Source organism: Lissotriton helveticus, chromosome 1_1, assembly GCF_964261635.1.
Source record: "Lissotriton helveticus chromosome 1_1, aLisHel1.1, whole genome shotgun sequence".
In the NCBI taxonomy this organism is placed as follows: Eukaryota; Metazoa; Chordata; class Amphibia; order Caudata; family Salamandridae; genus Lissotriton; species Lissotriton helveticus.
In genome coordinates, this window is record NC_136057.1 from 747,545,402 (window position 1) to 747,563,231 (window position 17,830).

Here is a 17,830-nt window from a genome sequence, read left to right on the forward strand (position 1 = left end):
CTATTTACAATTCCGTAAGGCCCTTAAGACCCTCCTGTTTTCTCAAGCATACTCCGGCTGATGTCTTCCTGGCAGAATTCCCTTCTCCTCAGTCCTCTACTTTAGCACCAGGAAGCCGCTTGGTCGCAGAGCGCTCTATCAAGTACCTTTCAACTTTCAACTTTCAACTTTCCCAATAAGGTACCAAAGTAGGGTAGTCCCATAGCATGTGTTTCAGCTCCGGTCCAATCTCTGCCAAACGTGGACAGGTTGCATCCTCTGTATGGAAGTATCTGTTTATGTGTTCTGGGGTCAGGTACGCCCTATGAAATGTGAAGTAATTAGTAGTTTGAATTCCTTGAGACTTTGGGAAGTCTAGCTTGTTGTGTGGCGTTTTAGGTTCCGAGTGAATTTTCCCGATCCATGCCCTTATATAGGTACAATTCACATTGTCCTAATATAGGCATAGAAATCAAGCCCCTAAAGCCCATGCAGACCAAATACAGGCATGGCTACTTCCACCCGTACCAAACGTCACAACGATTTCTTGGATAATCAGCTTAAGCAGTTAGGAACCTTCCCTTGCTTGAATATTGATTTGTCCAAGAACTCATGTACTTTGCAAAGAACCACTATTCCCTAGGGGTTCTTTCCTGATGTTATTATGCCCGACTTTACGTCAAACTATGGCATTGCTAGACATCTTCAAGGTATATATATACCTTCACTTGCTCTCGTAAGACACGGTGGTTCAGAGCAGTTCGACTATCTACTTGCCCGACGCAGCTCGCTACAGCAAGTGCCGAAGGAAGCCGACCCTCCAGCTGACGCACTGATCAAGAGGCTGCCTTTCTCTCGCTGAGAATCCAGCTCCAGTGTTTCCAAGCTCCCCTTGCGGGGTTTTGGGAAATCAAGTCCCACAGAGATACCAGACCTCCTTCATTCTAAACCAAGGTATGGAGCTGATTAGAACCTAGAGAAATCTTGGATAGATTCTTGGCAAAGAAAACCAAAACCTATGCTACACAATACTTACTTCTTCCCGCGTACTAGACTTAGGTTAGGTACATTGGGGTAGGCGTATTTTAGAAGCACCAGTTGAGTATTTTTAGTCATTATTATTTATGTATGTATTTTTATATGGCTTAGAAACCATACAATGCTTTTACAGTATTATTTTATAATACTTTTCTCGCTGTACGCATTATACTTTGCAGTCTGCTTAACGATTATAGCAGTTCACTTCTCTCTTATGAGAAAGAAGACTGTTCAATAAACCTTTTATTGATAACTCCTGTCTCTCTATTTCTCTGCAACTCAGTAGAAACGAAGCATGCACGATTGACTGAGTGAAATACTCATCCATTGTTTCCGCGACTCTAGAGATATATTTCTTATTCTTGGGAAACATAGTTGTCATGTTTATGCGATTGTCAGAAACTAATCCCTTCTTGTGAATTCGAGAAAGTTTCTAGTGACCTCTGAGCTAGCTGGCACTCACTATTAAGTTTAATATATTCGATAGAGACCTAAGTCGACCTCAGTCCTAATATTATTCCAGTGCCTATTGGGAATATAGGAACAACACTACAAGCTAAGATATCGTCCCAATCTTTCTCCGGAATAGGGGCTCCCAAATCCTCCTCCCATCGAGCCTTTAGCAATCCTAAGGTTAATAGTGTATCATTTCTTATTGCCTTATAAAGACAGGAGACCGCCCTAAACATGCCTGCCATTCATATCATTTAATGTCAAATGTTTTGAAGTTGTGGTTCTGACAGCCCAGCTTTCCAATGTAATTAGACCACCCCCATCACCACCCTGTGCAGGAGAAAATGACCTTGGGGCAGGTCGAAATCCTCCCTGAAGTCTTCAAATGGGAGAAGCACACCATCGCGAAATGGATCACCCACCTTTTCAACCCCCAATTCTATCCAGTTCCGTAAGCTATCCCAGTGCCCTCCATGGGGCAAGTTGTTCAGAATCTCTAGGGGAATGGCTGGGGAGTACGGGATCCTTGTCCGCTTGTTCTGCAGGCAACATGCCCAACAAAGCTGTGCTATCTGAAACTCCGGGATGTCTTTATCAGTGGGGCAAGTTGTCCTTAGTAGTGCCCCCATTAATCGTATGATCTCTGGGACAAATGGTTACAATATCACACCTGGGAAGTGTCTCCCTGCAATCCATTGAGTAAACCACTGAAGTTGGGCTGCTAAGTAGTAGGACTCAAACTTCAGTACTGCGAGCCTGCAGTTAGCCTATAGGTGCTGTAGTTTAGCCAAGGCCACCTATCTGCAGCCCGAGCCCCCAAAGGAACGGCATCAGGAGGGAGTCGAGCTCCTTAAAGATTGATCTGGTGACCCATACCGGGAGCACAGAAGAAAAGTATAGTAGCCGGGGGAGGGCCACCATTTTCAACAAGGCCACTCTACCAGCAATCGACAATGAGAGTGTTTGTCAGAAGTCAGTGCCCACTCGCAGGGATCTGACAGTCTGTCCCACGTTCCCTTCCAGCAGGTTTTGCTCATCATGATATATTTTCACCCCCAAGTATGGCAAGCCGTCAGATTCCCAGCGGGGTCCCCTAAGTCATCTGGCTGGGGAGCACCAGCTTCCAGGGGAAACAGCAACGATTTCTGCCAGTTAACTCGCAGACCAGACCAAGATCCAAATTCCTTCATCCAATCCCTTGCCCCCTCCAGGGCGCCCTTGTGTCTCTGAGATAGAGTATTAGGTCATCCGCGTAAAGGGCTATTTAATGTTGATGGTCAATGATCTGGATTCCCTGCATCTGTTTGCCTCCCGTGCCAAGCAAGCGAGCAGCTCCATTGCCAGGGCAGAGAGCAGGGGTGACCGCAGACATCCCTGTCGGGTACCTCGACCTACCCTGTAACCCTCGGAGATTATCCATCCTATGCGCACTGTAGCCAGGGGGGCACATGTGGTGCCCCCCCAAACATCCATGCACCGTGTACCAGGCACCACAGTGCATGGATGTTTGAAAACTTCCTTTTTCTACTGCGGCTTGCGCTGTGGCCCTTTTCCGGCCTACCACACAACCCACGGTAGAAAAAGGCATTTTCCGACTGCGTGCATGGCTGTCTGATCAAAATATGGCGGGTGAGACCACTAACTCCTTGTCGACCGGTTTCTATCCCGCTTCAATGGTGGTCGGAAGCTCGTCTGACAGCCATGGAAATGAGCCCATGTGTAAAGTAAGACTACATCACACATTTTACCTACCCTTTGGTATTTTATTTCACCTTTTCTCCCACGTGTGCAGTGAAATAGCATGGATTGCAGTGAGTGCTTTCACAGCTGTTTCATCAGTGAAGGTTTAAGTGTTATTTTTCATTTAATTGATTCTTTCCTTCCTTAGGAGGGGATACATGACTAAAAATGTTATATTGTTACATTATGGCTTAGTATAACCATTTATGCAAAAACATTGATTTTTTACCTATGTACAACCATAAACAGAGATCACTTCAGTTAGCACAGTGGGGCTTGGGGAGGGGGTAGGTTTTTAATACTAATCCTTTTCAGGTCTGATGAATGTCACTGACCTTTTTGGGTTCTTATTGATGGCAGAAACATGTTGATCACATGACAGAACTACTGGGATAATAGTAACCTTTAATGTCTAATTTTTGTTTAATGTATCTGTACGGAACAATAATACACAGGTTTTTCTTTCACCTTAAGATAACTATTTCGTTTCTTCAGAGTCTTATAGTTGTAGCTTGTTTTCCAGAAATCTTTGGAAAATTTTTAAAAGATCTCCATCAAGAACTCCCATATGTCATAGCCCATTGGTAATAACAGACGCCATTGCCTGCCTAATGTTGAGCAAATCCCAATGAGGAAGCATGTTACGCAAGAGGGTAACATTGTATGCATCCTTAATATAGGATCCCCTCTGATGTGAGAACAAAAAGTCCCAGTGGAATGTAATACTTTTTGATTTTGAGCTTTACGATTGTCAGGGCTACTATGATTATGCAGCATGGAGGACAAAATTGTGCAGCAAGATTCTGCAAATTATGTGGTAAAACACAAATTACTAGGCATATCCTCTGGCTGTATTATTTTCATCAAGTTCAGCTAGAAAAAATATATTTGTGAAATCTGGAAATGATGCTAATTATGTGGCAAATGTAATAAATCCATAATTAAAATATAAATGCTTCAATCACAGAATCACATAAATTCATTAACACTTATCCTTGTCCATTGTCTTAATGAAAATTCATTAATGAAAGTTAAACAAAACCTAAACATTCTAATTTAAATCAGTATCCATTGTTATGTGCACATTAAAGAAAATAGTGTGTTCAAGCTCTCTACCCCAGAATTTCAATGCAATATAACAACTGAAACCTGTGAAATATGAAGGTATAATACTGTTAGACTTGGCCCTTTTTGCAGGGTCATCCCTAAACTTTTTGCCTTTCTTCTAGCCTTTTTTCTGACATGGTGTTGGTGGTTTTAGGGCTCTGGGCACTTTAGCACTGCTGTCCAGTGTAAAGTGCTTGCGCTGTCTGTGTTAAATTTGGTAAGATTGGTCCACTCCTGTTTGGCATATTTAACTTACCTGTCAGTCCCTTGTATAGTGGTATCTCATATACCCAGGGCTGGTAAATTATGTAGCTTAAGTGTGTGACATGTCCTGGTAGTGAAAAACAGCCATTTTGGTTTCTCACTACTGTGGGGCTGCCCTCCCATAGGAATGTATTGGGGATTCCCTGATAAGTGTTTCAGTGGTAATTCCTGATATGAGAGGAGCAGCGTGGTCAAGTCTGGTATGTTTGGATTAGTAATAATAAATGCTACGCAATGGCGTGCACAGGTTTATTATAACTATTTCAGAAATGCTACTTTTAGAAGTTAGCATTTCTGTGTGCTATGTGTCTGCCTGCCTGATGTGAATTGCATGTCTGGCTTTTGAGTGACAGAGGTTGGTGAGGTGTGTCTCGCTCCAGGAGGGGCAGGGTGAGTCAGCGCTAAGCTGAATGGGACCTCTGCGTTTGGAGTGGTGGGATGGAGAAGTCCCTGGTCTCTGAATAGGATTGTGCCTGCCCTAGTAAATGCTGGCTTCGCCCCCTCTGGTGTGTCTGATGGCCGAGCCCCCATCTCCCAAAGAAGGGTGTGAGCACTGTAAACAGAGTGCTCCAGAACCAGTTCTAGCTGGTCCCCCATGCCCTGTGCTCTACAGACAAAGAAAAATGTGGTATAAATGTTGGGGCTGTGACCGCATGTTTCTTGTGCTGTTCCTGGACGTTTAGGGGCTTGCTGTTGCTGGGGCCCAGGAGGAACCGCCATGGGTGCTTTCCTCCCTGCTGAAGGGCCCTGTGTGCTGGCCTCCCTGTGCCCAGGTATGCCACTTGGACTGTAAAGGACTTATAACGCCTCGTGAGTGCTATCTTGTTACTGCAGGCGAAGAAAGAGAGTGTGTTCTCTGCAGCACTGGGCTGCCAGAGCATCTGGAGGGAATCCCAGCGCGGGGATTCACCTGCACAGCGTGGGGAGCGCGTGCCCACCCCGCATTGGCTGTTTATTGAGTGGGAGCACACTCCGCAATTGCAGCCGCATTGGGGATATTATTAGCGGGTGCCCACCCCGCATTTGTGGTTGTCCAATAGCGGGAGCCTACCCCACATTGGAGTGCATATACGAGCGGGAGCCCACCCTGCATTGCAACTGCTCGGAGGAGCCACCCAGGTCTGAAGGAAGCGGGTTCCCACCCCACATTTGTGCTTTTATTTTAAGGCGGGTGCCCTCCCCGCTTTTTGATTATTAGGATAGCAGGTGCCCCCTCCGCGCTTGCAGAGCGAAAGGCACCGCCAGGAGAAGAGGAGCGCCACACTTCGAGTGTGACGCCGAATCCAGGCAACCGACGTGTGCAGGAGCCTCGCATGTGCCATTTCCGCCTTCCCTTGTCCAGGAGACGGCGTCCCGGAAGCCTGCAGACTCATGCAGCGTGGAAGGCGGGGGCCCCCCTGTGTCATTGGGAGCCCTGTGCATCTGGCTGGAGAGGTCATGAGAGACCGGCCCAGAAGAGGTGCAGCGTCCCCGAGAGCAGAGGAGAACCTGCAAGGTCCCGGTGAGTAGGGCTGATCGGCAGGTAGCGTTTATTAATGAGCCCAGTGTGGCTCACACGGGCATTGTGGGTGCTGTTCGGGGCACATTGTCGGTGCCCGTTTCTGTCACAGCTGCCCGCCTGACAGTGGGCAGCTGCAACGTGGGTGTAATCTTGGAGGTGGAGTCCCAGTGGGGCTCACAAGGCACAGTGGTGCCAGTGCCATTTCCAGCTGTCCTGCGAGAGTGGGCCGCTGCAGCTTGGGGGCGGCACATTTGTTTTTCAAGAGTCCTGGAGAGGGACTCAGGCCATTTTGCCACAGCTGGCCCACCAGACAGTGGGCAGCTGCAACATTGGGGGCCAGTTCTTTGTTAGTAGAGAAGGGGTGAGTCTCACCCCCCACCTCAGCACCGGTGTGCACTTTGTGTTTGCTACCAAGGTAGCCAGGGGTGTCATTCGAGAGGTCCTCCCTACAGCCCTTACATTTTGGACATAGGGCATTTGAGCCCCGGTTTAATGCCAGTTGGCCTGGGGTCATTGGCAAGGGTGGTACCTGTTAGTACTGGAAGGGTGCCAGGCCCTAAGAATTGCATAATGTGGTCATGCTTAAGAGGTCGGCGCATAATGTATTTTATGCCTAATATGAGGTATATGCCAAATGTGATTTCTGCGCCCTGAGTTATGCCTAATGTGATTTATGCTTGTGATGCCTATGACATAATGTGTTTATGTTTAGGATGTTTATGCATAATGTGTTTATGCTGGTGAGGCATGGTGTGTTTATGCTAAGGAAACACTTTTGCACCGAAAACGGCAAAAGTAGGCATGGCAAAGCTTAGGAGGTTGGGCTTAATGTGGATATGCCGAATGTCAGGTTATGATATTTTAGGATAGTGTCTCATGTGACTGTGATAATGCTTAGGTCATTATTGTACCAGTAGTTACTGGTTGTGGTTTATATTTACTTACCTGTTCTGATGGTTCCGATTATCCTGGTCCTTTGTATAATCCCCTGTGAATATTGCCTAGTGCCAGTTGACAAAGTGTAAATGTGTGATTATGTTTCTAATGTGTTTATGATAGTACAAAGGCTATTTTTGATATAACCTTGTGTGGAGTTTCTTTTGTAGTGTGCCTAGTTTGTTGCTGCTGTGTGTATGTGTTGCGCAGATGCTTTACACATTGCCTCTGGGCTAAGCCTGACTGCTCATGCCAAGTTAACAACTGGGAGAGCAGGGGTTATCTTCAGCGTGTAACTCCCTTGCCAAGATTAGAGTGGTGGTTTCTGCCTGACTTTGGCGCAAGCCTTAGACACTCTATACTCTCAGTAGCCTCAGGGGGAAAGGAACAAGGGAACCATGCCGCCCCCACTCAAATCTATATCAACAAAAATGGCCTGCCCCTTTATACTCTGTGGTTAAAGAACCCAGAATAATTTTGTATTTAATTCGGTCAGATAGAGGATGCTCTTCAACCTTCTCTCTGAATATGCTGAACACAGTCACTACCTAAACTAGCTTTAAAAACCATATATGTGTGTCTATGTGGCCCACCACCGATCTTATTGCCTCCCTGTACCCTTCAACTGTGAAAAAGGGGAAGGGGGGAAGGGGGGTTGACAGAGCCTCACGGGAGCAACACCCAGAGGAGGATCTGACAGACTGGTACTCGCCTGAATCCTCACTTCTCATCATCAGCTACTGTCAACCAGAAAAGAAAAGGGGGGATAAAGAATGTGCAATCAAACCAAAAAAACATTATGTGTTACACGTGTTACATAACCCACTGTAGTATGCCCGAACCTCTTCCATTCGAGATAAGGAAATACCACCGTTAAAAAGAGCTGAGCTAAACTGGCAAATACAACTTTATTCTGTGCTGTTTGCCCACTCTGTTAAAACCAACCGACATGTTTCATCACCGCCATATACTTTACCGGTGATTTCTTCAGGGTTTTGGGTCAGCATACGTATTGCACGTCTAGGTTCTCCCTTTATTGTACCTGTAGTCGGACATGGGACATAAACACAAACATACACATATATTGCACTCATTGTGTCTCAGTAAAAGTACCAATTAAGATACTGGCTTCAATATGGCGTCTCTACATCTGATTACTGATGATATTCGTTATACATTACCAGGTGGCTTCCAATGTTGAGCCTACCCGGCCCCCGTGGAAGAATGTGTGACTCTCGGACACCCCTAAACCATTAGTGGGTTCCGTAAACCGCCTATAGGTCGGTCTCTGCAGTGAAGAACAAACGTATGCACAGTGTTTGTAAAATTGCTCATTTGCACTACGCTTGAAAAAAACTTTTTACCCTTCACCTTGCACTTTATTTTTTATATACGTGATTGGGGCTGTTATATGTCCCTGGTTGTGGCTTATCTCTTTACCCCCCTGGCCCCATTGCTACTGTTGGCCAGTGTCCCCATATCTTAATGAAACATTCGCTTCATGGGAACATGTCAAACTTCATTCCCTAGGTCCGTAGACCCGCTTGGCGTCAGAGCCCCATGGCGCTTGTACTGCCGACGTTATGCATTGCCCGCTCGATAAATTTACCCGATAGATTTGCCGCCCCGTGCAGACATTCAACAGCTGATTGTTACCCTCCTTACCGTCACTGCGCACTGAAGTGGCCTCTGCTCACCCTGCGTGTAGCCTGATTCTACCGGCGTCCAACTATCATCATCGAACTCCCGGTCACGTGATGGAGGTGTGTTACGCGAACGTCAACATGACGTTGCTCGGCGTGTCTGCTGTGTTTGGCCGCCATCTTTGAATGGGTTGTTCTTCATGTATTGTGCACCATGATCGGTTATAAATGTATCATAAATCGATCGATGATATTTACAGCTCATATCGTTGGTGTTCCTATTAAGAGTTGTTTATTTACACCCTTGTGGATTTATCAGTGAGCATCAGTCAACCCACTTCGAGGTGTCCTTATTTATGATATTAAAACCACATAGCCAAGACACTCGTTCCCTATATCAATGTGCCTGTAAGGGCAATGCCTGAACTCTGATCCCTGTTCGAAGGTCCATGATTTCATGGCCTCTAACAGATATAATGCCGAACCCTGGTATTATATTCAGCCACTTCATATTCTGGTCTACAGGTGGTTATGCATCTATCTTCAGCCTATCGTGAGAGATATCTCTCTGTACTGGAAAAACTGGATGATAGTGTCCAAAAGTTTGAAAGTCCCTACATTGCTGATAGCTTGTTCCATTCAATAATTTCATTGAGGCCATGCTGGTCCGTAGCCTCTTCAAAAATCCAGCGTGCCTCTTTCTTGAGTAATCTGTTCCCCATGTTATGCTGATCACCCTTCACTCTTTCAATCACCAACCAGCGGAGATCCCTAGGCTGATGGTTTTAGCTGGTGAAATGCTGCACCAATTTGGTAGTGAGTTTTGCTGCTTTCAGTGTACTTAAGTGTTCCTGGATTCTGACTTTGATCTTTCTAGTCGCTAACCCGATATAGTACAGTCCTCAGGGACACGAGAGCCTGTAAATCACATTACACGTGCTGCAGTTACTAAAACTGTTTAGGTGCCAGATCTTACCGTTGGCTCTGGTAATGGAGCTGGTCTTCGAAGTGAGGGCACAGATGGTGCAATCCCCACATGGGTAGTGGCCCGGTGGAATGCTAGAGTCTGTCACCTTCGCTTGAGGGCGTGAGTGGACCAGCCGGTCCTTCAGACTCGACGATCGCTTAAAGGCAAATCGCGGTTGTGGCATTTGCATGGAATTGGTACTTAAAAGGTGCCAATGTTTTCTCATTATTTGGCGGATCTTGGTAGAGTGCGGTCCGAAAGTGGTTACTACCGGGATGCAATCCTGTTGCTCTTTGGTCTGTCGGTCAAGGAGGGCTTCCCTCGGGGTGTTGAGTGTCCGCTTTTTTGCTTGTTTCACAATTTTTTGTGGGTAGGCTCTAGCTGTAAGTTTATCGGCTAGTTCCTCGGTCTGATCCAAGAAACTAGCAGCTGAAGAACAGTTCCTCCGGTATCTCATGAATTGCCCCACCGGGAGGTTGTCCCGCAGGGCCCTGGGGTGGAACGACCTATAGTGCAACAGGGAGTTTTTGTCCGTGGGTTTTTGGTAGACTGATGTTATGAGTTTGTTGTCTCTGGCCTGTATATCCAGATCTAGATATGTCGCTTTGTGCCGATCCACAGTCCATGTGAATCTGAGGCACCTGTCGAGACTATTAAGCCATGTGAGAAACTGATCCAGTGTATCTGAGCATCCCCTCCAGATGCGCAGGATGTCATCTATATATCTCTTCCAGAGGACAATGTTCCCCTGGAGGAGATTAGATGCATGGTAGATGTAATTGGACTCGAACTGTCCGACATAGATGCATGCCAGGCTGGGGCAAAAGTTGCCCCCATCGAGGTCCCCGACGTCTGCAAGTACAGCTGTTGTTTGTACGCAAAGAAGTTGCGTGTCAACGCAATCTCAATGCACTGCAGTACAAAAGTCTGTGCAGTGTCATAAAACCACTCACATGCCCCCAGGGAGCGAGCTGCTGCCACCAGCGTCGCCTCCTGGGGTATGTTCGTGGATAGTGACTCGATGTCGATCGTCACTAGAAATTGCTCATCGGGATCATATGTAACCGCCTGTAAATGTCTCAGGATATCAGTGGTATCCTGCACATCGGATGGTTGCGTAATCACACATTCACGTAGGAAAAAGTCTGAAAACTGCAAGCCTTAGACAACCAGAAATTTCATTTCTAACAATTACCATCTCAAGGTTCCGGTGACATTTGCAAACCTCTTTGCCTTCAGCTTTGGTGCTTATATCACCAGAACCCCTCATGGCCAATCTGCACATTTTACATGGTTACGTGCTGCGTATCCTCAATATGTATGGAGAAAAGAAGCCAGCAATCACGAGAACTCTATGCAAAGCCCATATCTATGTAAAGTCTATATTCTCCTTAAGAGAGCTGGGTTCTTTTCAACACCATGGGCAGGAACTGAAAGTATGACTTTGTAGGTAAGGTAAAATCTGTGCCAATGACTTTGACATTATTTAACTTAAATGATTGTTTTTTTCTAATCAAATAGTCAGACTGACTAAGCTTTGCCATGCCTACTTTTGCAGTTTTGGGTGCAAAAGTGTTTCAATTTTACCTTTCAGAGGAAAATGAGCTGTACCGAATTACAGCCAAGTTAGCATTAAAACAAAACGGTACTTAGAGGATCATCTTTGCTTGGTTTGGAGTAAATTTGTTCAAGAATTTCTGAGACATTTTCATTACAGAAAAGTGTCAGGTGACATTTGAAGTGTTAAAGTTAGTGTTATCTAGACTGTTAGTTCATGAAAACCTCAAATACTCTGCAGCAATACTTTTGGAAAATGGACAAATCCAGTTGAAAGAGGGAATATTTTTCTTTCATCTAATGCAAGATTCAGAGCTCCTGGACGTCCTCAACAATTGTGGCAATCTGATTAGCTGACAGGCGCTGAGTTTCTTTTTTAATGTTCTAGAGCATGTTTCCTGAAGAAAAGCGTTGATTAGGAAGTAGAAGTGTGCTTGATGAGCATTGCCTAACACCAGGGATGATGAGGGTGAGGGGTCTCGGAAGGGAAGACACTGCCCTTAAGATTAAACCACACCTAGTTTTTGTAACCGGATTCATTGATCAGATTTCAAGTCTGCTGATCAGAGAATACATCTGTAGATTCACATTTTTATATAAATTTGGAAATAGTTATAGATGAGCTGGTCAGGTATAAGATGACTGGTCTATCACTATGCCTAGCAGATTAAATTTAACACAGAACCATGGCAAGTAATGTATAGCAGCAATAACTTGACAAGAAAAAGATCAGATGTTTGCAATGACAATGTACTCAAACATTTGCTGCCCCTCAAATTGGTAGGGTGACATGTGCTAGCAGTGATTGCAACTGGTGGATTTTCAAAGGGTTTCTTCCATTGTATCCATTTCTATTTGGGAAACATCTACTTTTTTGAAGACACATCATTTGATCTGAAGGAACACCCAAATTGTGGTGCATTTTCTACCATGAACCTTGCCAGGGGTGGAAATTCCATCACCATGAGGAACAGAAAATCTATCACCCAAATTCTAAGTCTAGCCATATCTCTAGTGAGAGTACATTTGAGCACTTTAGCATCTTAACACTTCCAACTTTATTTCACTTGACTAAGGTTTTCATGCCCAGGGACCATAATCTTGAAAATTGAGGGCCAGCAAGGTCTTCTTATTTATTCAGTTTTACTGAATCTCCTTATCCAAAGGTGTGCATATTTGCTCCTTTTAGGTGACTCATATTCTGTTTGCTGCCATAGGTGCAAGTCTAATTGCTGACGATCTCAGATTTCAATTGCGGCTTCCAAAGCAGGTCATTAATGCTCAGTCTAGCACCAATAGGAGCAGCAGATCTGCTAAGAGGTTACATGGTCATTCACCTGTCTCGGGTTTGCTGAATGACCACCTTTGCAGAGATGTAACACCCAAGAAGAAATCTGATTGAACTTTCGGCCTCTCCTTTTACGTGCAGGTCATCCATATCCGTCACAATAATACTTATAAGTAGTATTATAATTGATTAAATGCTATAGTCAAAAACATAATTATTAATATAATTATTAATATTGAGAATAATAATTTGCTGAAAAGCAACACCCAAGAGGCAACCCAATTAAACTTCAGCCTCTTTTACATTCAGGTCATCCATATCAGTCATTTGTTTTAGAGTGATTTCTATTTATATTTTTATTATTATTATTATTATTATTATTATTATTATTATTATTATTATTAACAACAATAATAATAATAATAATAATAATAATAATAATAATAATGATGTTATTATAATTATTGTATTTACATATTATAATTTTTTTATTCATTTTAATGTGCTGAGAAGCATCTTCCAAGAGGCAATCTGATTAAACTTCAACTTCTTTACATTCAGGTCATCCATATTAGCCATTTGTTATATGCTAATTTAAAACAAATAATAGTTATTATTGTTATTATTATTGTTGTTATTATTATAATGAATTCATAATTGAACTTTGGGCCTCTCCTTTTACGTGCAGGTCATCCATATCAGTCAGTTGTTATATGGTGATTTCGATTACAAAATGATCATAATAATACTTATAAGTACTATTATTATTGATTAAATGCTATAATCATAAAGATAATTATTAATATAATCATTATTATTAACATTAATGATTTGCTGAGAAGCAACCCCCAGGGGGCAATTCGGTTGAACTTCAGTCTCGCCTTTTATATGCTGCTCATCCTTATGTCTCATTAACTCTATGGTGATTTTTATTACAAAATATTATTATTATTATTATTAATAATAATAAAATATTATTAGTGATAAAACATCATTATTATTATTGTTGTTACATTTACAAAATACAGCTGCCACCAGAAAGTTGGGTGCTGCAATCGCGTTAATAAATACATAACTCAAAAAGGTTTGCGAGGTACCCTAGTACTTGGAAAAGGGATGGAAACAGATACTGAAACAAACACGAAGTTCCCTTCTCCTTCTACTCTGAGAGCATGAGGATTCGATCCTCTAATTGGATTAGTTAATTTGGTTATAGCAAGGCCATACACTGAAATATAATAAGACAAATTTTACCAGGTTGCTAAATTTACAGACAAAAATATAAAATCTTACATAAAATAATACATTTCTAATTAAACATGAATTCAAATGAATGTATTATCAATATTTTATTTAACAAATCATGTTTTATACAATTGATAGTGACAAAGTTAAAACCCCATCAAAATCATATACTCATCATATTTTTAAATAAAAGGAAAACAATAAGTGCAATAAATTCATGTATTTATTAAGGCATTAAAAAAGAAAAATTAAAAAATGTAATTACATTTGGTGCTGCACTGAGATTGGGACATGCAAGTAGAATATTAAGTAAGGTAGAATTTGCTTGATGGGCTGTTATGAGCATTTGCATTTCACAAATAAGAGAAATGTAATACAGATAGGGATATCATAACTAGGAGGAGATGAAAAATATTTGAAGACATATTTACCTTATTCTCTTTTGAGAGATTTGCTGAAAACACAGCAATTGTTGAGAAGTATGAGGACCATTGAAGGTAAAATTAAACGCTGTGAAGTTGCTGGTCAGAAACCGTTCCTGACAGGTCCCCCTCTACCTCTGGATAATAAGTTTTTGAAAGTTTCCAAATGTTTTTCTGGTGCTGAAACAACCAAAAGAGTATACATCGGAAGCCTCCAGTATCTCAGAGGGAAACAATTAGAGATCCTCAGCGTGTCAGGCATTGGTCAACATCCAAGTCTGGTTCTGTTCCTGTTGCCACTGGCCAGCAGTGTACTTCAAGGAAAAGACCTTGTGCAGCTTGTTGTGTTCTTGTATCCCCAGAGGTCAGCCAACTGACCCTTGAAGTCCACATCTGTATTCCTGCAAGGGGAAGTAGGACCAGGCCTTCAGAACTGTTCTCAGGACACAGACAGCAGTTTTAGTCCCCTTCTGATGTTCCATACATTACAACAATAAAGACTAGTTACCCGAACTGGCATATCTGATTTTCATTGGTTTAACTGTTTTAAAATATTGATTTGAAAAAACTCCATGCACATCTAGGTGAAAGTATTTTTGTTTTTACTCTGTCTGACTTGGTCCACATCCACCCCTCTCACCCTCCCCCCAACAGAAAGTATAGGTTTTTTATTGAGTGGTAAATGTGAGCAAGGCTATATGACATGGAATAAGTAAATATGTAGCTTGAAACTAATTGCAACTATTAGTGCTGCTAATTGCTGGTGCCAAGATAAATATTAATAATGTGACTAGATATCCGCACAACATACATCATCACTGTCTGATATGAATTGCTATAAATGAATAGAACCTCTCAGTTGGGGTAAAAAGCAAGTGCTTGGGGCAGATTACAGTACAGCGTCTGCTGATTTATGTATGTAGGCAGCTCAGTCACTGTTTAACGCTGTGCCCTTACAATCTGAAAAGTAATAGCTACAGTATAATCAGTGATTGTAGTTAAGCACGAGGCAGAGAAGAACTTAACAAAAAATATTGAAACATGTTGGTATAATCTCCTTGGTTTAACAGCTGTTGTTCGACATGGAGTAAGTCAATGACTATTAACCCCTTGCATGGGACGTGAATTTTCGCGCTGTGCGGGCGATTTGAATAGTGGGCGGGATTCCGACGGCCCCCAGCCGTCCTTTGCACACGCCCACCGTGACGCATGATGGCCAGGGGCCGTTCCGAGCATGCAAGGGGTTAAAGCCAATTGATTATTTCCGTCTTAGATAAAGTACCTCATTTAACAAGGTCATTAAAGACAAATTTTAACATTGTCTTTTGATGGTCCCTTGTATTGAATTATCTCTTTACTTGTGGTATACACCTTCCCCCTGTAATGTGTCTTGTAGAAACAAACACAGTGGTTACTGGAACATATGCTAATAGGTCTCGCCTCTGTGAGAACTATTGGTTAGGTTTACTTTAACTGTGTTGTACAGCCCTGTGGTTGTACAGAATGTTTAAAGTTTTATTCTAAATTACTATGAACAGCCATTATTCTTTTGTTATTTATTAATGCATGAGCGATGATATAAGTTTGAATTAAAATGTGAAATGGAAGGCAAGTAGCAACAAATACAATGGTTGCCTTAACCCCTTCCTCGCAGGGCTAATTCCCCCGCGGTGCGGGGGGCCCGCGGTGCGGGGGGCCCGCGCGCAGCGGTGCTCGTGACGAGCCCAGCTCATTATGCTGTAAAGTGGAGCTGTGCTCATGACGAGCTGAGCTCGTCACTACTCAGCCCACTCCCATGGAATTAGCCCCCCGTGGGCGTTCCGCAGCAGTAATGACGAGCTGAGCTCGTTATGAGCACAGCTCCACTTTGCCTCATGACAAGCTGAGCTCGTCATAAGCGTCAAAGGGGTTAAAAAAGTATTATTATATAGTAAACACTGCACTTTTTTATGGGGAGGCTGGCGGTGCTTAATATAGAGAATGAGATGGGTGATGGTAGGTAATAAGATAGGTGGATAATAGGTAGTGTGATTGTAAATACGCATTGTGTTTAGCAGAAAGGTCTATTTAATTTCAATTTATGAAATAATTTAATTTAAATTGATAGACATGGTGCACATTTATTAACATACATATGTAAAAAAGCTGAATTAAATTTCAACCGTGAAATTGCAGGTGAAGAGAGGTGGGAAGTACATTTTCTTATCTCAAAGGAAATAGAATGCAACAGAGTGTGTGTAAAACAGGCAATCAATTCCCCAAATGGTGATAAAATGTGTGCTTGAGCTAACAATGAATGCTATTTGTTTTTAAAAGCCCAGCCAAAGTGTGTACTTGAACCTTGTTTTTTTGGCACAGTAAAGTTTATAAAAAAACTGGGTGAGGTGAAGTCGAAAATATTGTCTAAAGCTGTCTAACTTAGCAAATGAAAGGCACCATTGTCCAAGGTGGATTGAAAGTATATGTAAGGATGAATTTAAATCTTGCCCTCTTGGTCGCTTTTTGAATGCCCATAAGCTAAAGTGAAGGGTAACATTTTCCAGTGTACATTGCACACATCCAATTTTTTTGCTGTCACAACTATAGTTTAAAGATGTCTAACAAATGAACTGAAAGACAGCTTTGTTTGAGGGGAATAAACTTGGGTTGTGGTAGAGATGCAGTCACAAATATTGTTTAAAGCTGTTTAATTTAACAAATGAGAGGCAGCATTGTTCGAGGTGAAATAAAGGTAAATAAACAAGCCCTCACATACAAAGTCCCTATAGTTTGAGGTGAGTAAATGTGCTACCAATGCTGCTTTCACTTGCAATGTTAAAGGGGTGGCTGGATTATTCTGTTTTTTACATGTCCACATTAGCTAATTTGCAACAAAATCACAAGAAGTTGTGGGAGCTGCTGAGACTTGAATGGGGTTCCTCAGCTTTAAAGGCTACAGCTCTGCACATACCAAAACACACAGCAATGTGGTGGTCTCCTAATCTGAAGATCAGTGGCCTTTGAGGCTGGGGAATCCATAAATGTCCTGTAAAAGAGGAATGAGAAATTTTCCCGTAACACCGTAAGTGGTGAGAGCATTGGAAGCACATTTTATATCTCTAAGGAACTGGAATGCGACAGATTGTGTTTATAACAAGTAAGCAGTTCCCCTTAATTTGATAAGATGTGTCCTTGAGCTATGAATAAATAAACACTGATGTGTGAGGTCCCCTCACTGACACGCCTTAAACTCATAAACTCAGCCAATTAAAAATGTGAAAAAAACACAGTAAGGATGTGGCCGAGATGCAGTTGCAAACAGTGGAGAATGTTAAATAAACAGACAACGGGATGGAGCAGATGACAGAGCCAGCTAGGAAAGATGCACTCTGGAGAGTGGCTCAATAAAAAGAAAAAAATAGGTCCCAAAAGTACAAGCAGTTTAAGGATACATGCTCTAGGGGTGAATTACATGCAAGAAGAGGGAAGGGCTAACTGCAGAACTGACCAACAGGAAGCAAGCAATTGAGAGTGACTGTGAAGCCCACCAATAGTAATTATTGGGAGTGCTCCACGCCCACTAACCGTAAACAAAATGCCTTAAAGAGACAGCGCATGCACTGCCTACATGAGACCCAAAAAGGGCCATGCTGCACCAGCTTCTGAAAATGTCTCCAGGTGTAATAAGATGATGTAGACGACTAACTTTCT

At 42.9% G+C, this 17,830-nt stretch overlaps 1 protein-coding gene and 1 long non-coding RNA gene across 3 annotated transcripts in view; one reads left to right on the top strand and one right to left on the bottom strand.

Annotated features, from left to right (window-relative positions):
- The window catches only part of ADAMTS20 (ADAM metallopeptidase with thrombospondin type 1 motif 20), a 1,463,844-nt gene that overhangs the window by 1,201,684 nt on the left and 244,330 nt on the right, over window positions 1-17,830 (top strand). The window lies entirely within an intron of this gene.
- LOC144770742 (uncharacterized) overlaps window positions 1-17,830 on the bottom strand; it is a 62,955-nt gene that overhangs the window by 21,704 nt on the left and 23,421 nt on the right. The window contains exon 1 of one of the 2 annotated variants that reach the window (XR_013598998.1): window positions 14,150-14,268. The exons of the other annotated variant lie outside the window; for it this stretch is intronic. This is a non-coding gene — a long non-coding RNA (uncharacterized LOC144770742). Of the gene's footprint in view, window positions 1-14,149; window positions 14,269-17,830 lie in introns of those variants that run through there. 2 annotated transcript variants of the gene reach the window in all.